Source organism: Chionomys nivalis, chromosome 6 (assembly GCF_950005125.1).
Source record: "Chionomys nivalis chromosome 6, mChiNiv1.1, whole genome shotgun sequence".
In the NCBI taxonomy this organism is placed as follows: domain Eukaryota; kingdom Metazoa; phylum Chordata; class Mammalia; order Rodentia; family Cricetidae; genus Chionomys; species Chionomys nivalis.
Genome location: NC_080091.1, coordinates 24,659,891 through 24,663,694, shown reverse-complemented (window position 1 = coordinate 24,663,694; position 3,804 = coordinate 24,659,891).

Sequence of the window (3,804 nt, the reverse complement as noted above, 5' to 3'; positions counted from 1 at the left end):
CCTGGAGCAAGCTGGCTAGACAGATTCATTATGCTGGCAAGCTCCAGGTTCAGTCGAGGGACTTTGCTTTGGGGAATAAGGTGAAGAACCATGCAGGAAGCCTCCTGATGACCACTTCAGGTCTCCACATACACCTGCACACGTATACAAGTCCCCACATACATGAACATGCACACACACACACACATGCATACAATGAAAGAGTTAGAGATATAGCATCATCATAATGATTGCTATTATCACAAGCGTTCAAAGCTGCATCGAACCCAGCTGTCTTTATGAAACCTAAGAGTAAAGTACAAAAGTCTCACGTGACAACCCAAACAACTTAGTTATCTGCGTGCTTTGACACTGTTTTCTTCCATCATATAGCTTGTGCATCCAAGAATCTGCAGAAGCTGTCAAGAGAGTTTCTGTGATTCGTCCTGGGTCTCGTTACCCAGTTTTATTGGTGCTAAAATCCAAAGTTGCAAGTTCTCTCTTTTGTTCACAGATACCATGCATTTCCTTTCCCTTTGCCACTGCCAGTTCAGAGTGACTTCATGTTAGTGGGCGTATGAACGAATGCACCGCTGGAAGGCAGGAAAGGGCCTGAAAGCCAGCCAGTGTCTTTCTCCACTATCCTCGTTTTACAGAAATCTCCAAAACACTCCACATTGTATCTTGACCCTGCCAGGCTTAACTCATAAGCCCATCATGTGTAGTGTTGTAAGATCTAAAAAATAATGTGTCTTACCATTCCCCAAAATAGTCTCCTGAATTCTATGCTCTTAAGCTTACCGAATTATGTTTTTCCCATCAGAGGGCCTACAGCACAGACAGGAGTGATTTCCCTGACGCCTCCTTCCTGCTACTTTGGTAGAAAAGTCCCGCATCACCAGACAACGTGAAGAACTTTACAGGGCTACTTGTCACTATATTATACCCATTGGTTTGAGTTTCTTTTTAAAAGACTATTCCTGACTGGTGGATCTTGTGAACTCAGCAGTTTTCTTTATGGCATTGTCCATTACTGTCCTTAAAATAATTCCACACGCTCTAACGCCTCCCCGACTGAGTGTTCCTTTCTTGCTCAGATAGCCTGCTTTCCAGTGGAGCTGCCGAGCAGCATAAATCAATACAATGCACACCATAAACACCACAAGTGCTAACCCTGCCAATTGGCTGTCTTTAATTGGTTTCAGCTAAAAAACCTGGAAAGCTATTTGAAGTGAGAAGGCAGACAAATCAAAGGCAAGATGGATGACCTGGAAGGCCTCGCTGAGCCAGGGGTTACTAGCACCAGCCTGGTGTTTTTCATCTCTGATGTGGGTTGATTTTTTTTAACCCCCATTTCTTTCTGCTATGGTACCGTGTTTCAGCAGTGCCCACATTTGTGCTTGGGAGAAGAAAGCATAAATGTTCCTTCGGCTGAATGGTGAATTTCGATGACTGTAACCCTTAACCTGGGCTATATTGGTGAATCCTCACAGTGACTTTCTACACTAACTCTGTAGTCCGCCTACCTCACATTCTGAAGCATTCCCGCTCAGATGCCACACAGATTAGCTTTTATGTTTTTCTCTTACATCAAGCTGAGCTTTTGCCTATGAAAACCAGGGGCTCGGCCCAGTCTGTGGATCTCTGCATCTGCTTCCATCAGTTGTTGGATGAAGGTTCTGTGATGACAATTAAGGTAGTCATCAATCTGATTATAGGGAAAGGCCATTTTAGGTGTCCTTTTCACAGGTGCTTAGGGTCTTCGCTGGGGTCATCTTTGTGGATTCCTGGGATTTTCCCTGGTGCCATGTTTCTCAATAGCCCTTCGATGGCTCCCTCAATCAAGATGTTCTTTCCTTGCTCTCCTTCTCCTTTCCCCTTCTTGAGCATCCTGTTCCCTCATGTTGTCCTCCTCTCTCCCTCCACTTCCATCCTTCCTTCTCCCCTGTCTGTACTCCCATTTTTTTTCGGGGGATCTTGTCTGTTTCCCCTTCCCCAGGGCGATCCATGTATGTCTCTCTTAACATTCTCTTTGTTAATTAATTTGTCTGGGATCATGGACTATAGGCTGATTATTCTTTGCTTTATGTCTAATACCTACTCAGAGTAAGTACATACCATGTTTGTCTATCTGTGTCTGAGTTACCTCACTCAGGATGGTTTTTTTTTCCCTAGTTCCATCCATTTACATGCAAATTTTAAGATGTCATTATTTTTTACCACTGAGTAGTACTTCATAGTGTAAATGTACCACATTTTCTTTTCTTTATCCCTTCTTCAGTTGAGAGGCACCAAGGTTGTTTCTAGGTGCTGGTTATTACAAATAATGCTTCTATTAACACAGTTGAACAAATATTCTTGTGGTTTTAGTGTGTGTCCTTTGGGTATATGCCTGAGAGTGGTATTACTGGGTCTTGAGGTAGGTTGATTCCCAATTTTCTGAGAAACCATCACACTGATTTCCAAAGTGCCTGTACAAGTTTGCACTCCCACCAGCAATGGAGAAGTGTTCCCCTTACTCCACATCCTCTCCAGCATAAGCTATCTTTGGTGTTTTTGATATTAGCCATTCTGAATGGTGTAAAATGGTATCTCAGAGTCATTTAGATTTGCATTTATCTGATGGCTAAGGATGTTGAGCAATTCCTTAAGTGTCTTTTGGCCATTTGCAATTCTGTTGAGAATTCTATGTTTAGATCTATCCGTACTCTATTTTTTGATTGGATTTTTTCATAATTTGACATCCAGTTTCTTGGGTTCTTTATTTGTTTTAGAGATCAGAATTCTGTCCGATGTGGGGTTAGTGGAGATCTTTTCCCATTCTGAAGGCTGCTGTTTGTCTTAGTGACTGTGTCTTTTGCCTTACAGGAGTTTTTCAGTTTCAGAAGGTCCTATTTATTAATTGTTGCTCTCAGTGTCTGTGCTACTTGTGTTATATTTAGGAAGAGGTCTCCTTTGACCAGTCCGAGAGAAGGAGGAGCAATAATGTGAACAGAGGGGTCAAGACCGTGATCGTGATACCCACAGAAACAGCTGACCTGAGCTAGTGAGATCTCAATGACTCTGGGTGGACTGAAAGCAGGGGAACCTGCACAGGACCAAACTAGGCCCACTGAATGTGGGGACCAGTTGTGAGACTTGGGTAGTCTGTGGGGCCACTGGCATTGGGACCCAGGTTTATCCCTAGTGCTTGAACTGGCATCTAGGAGCACATTCTTTTTGAAGGGATATCTTGCGCAGCCTAGATGTAGTGGGGAGGACCTTGATCTTGCCTCAAAGTTAAGGGTCAGAATTTTCTGACTCCCTATGGGAATCCCTACCCTTTCTAATGAGTGGATGGGGGAGGATTGTGGGGAGAGGGTACAGCAGGAGGAGCAGAGGGAGTGGGAACAGAGATAGCTATGTAAAATGAGGAAAAAAATGCTAATTAAACCAATTAAAAAATGGGGCACTGAACTGAACAGAGAATTCTCAACAGAAGAAGTTCAAATGGTCAAAAGACACTTAAGGTCATGCTCAACCTCCTTAGTGATCAGGGAAATGCAAATTAAGACAACTTTAAGATACCATCTTACACCTGTCAGAATGGCTAAAATCAAAAACACCAATGATAGCCTTTGCTGGAGAGGTTGTGGAGGAAGGGGTACCCTCATCCATTGCTGGTGGGAATGCAAACTTGTGCAACCACCTTGGAAATCAGTGTGGTGGTTTTTCAGGAAATTCGGGATCAACCTACCCCTGGACCCAGCAATACCACTCTTGGGAATATACCCAAGAGATGTCCTATCATATTACAAAAGCATTTGTTCAACTATGTTCATAACA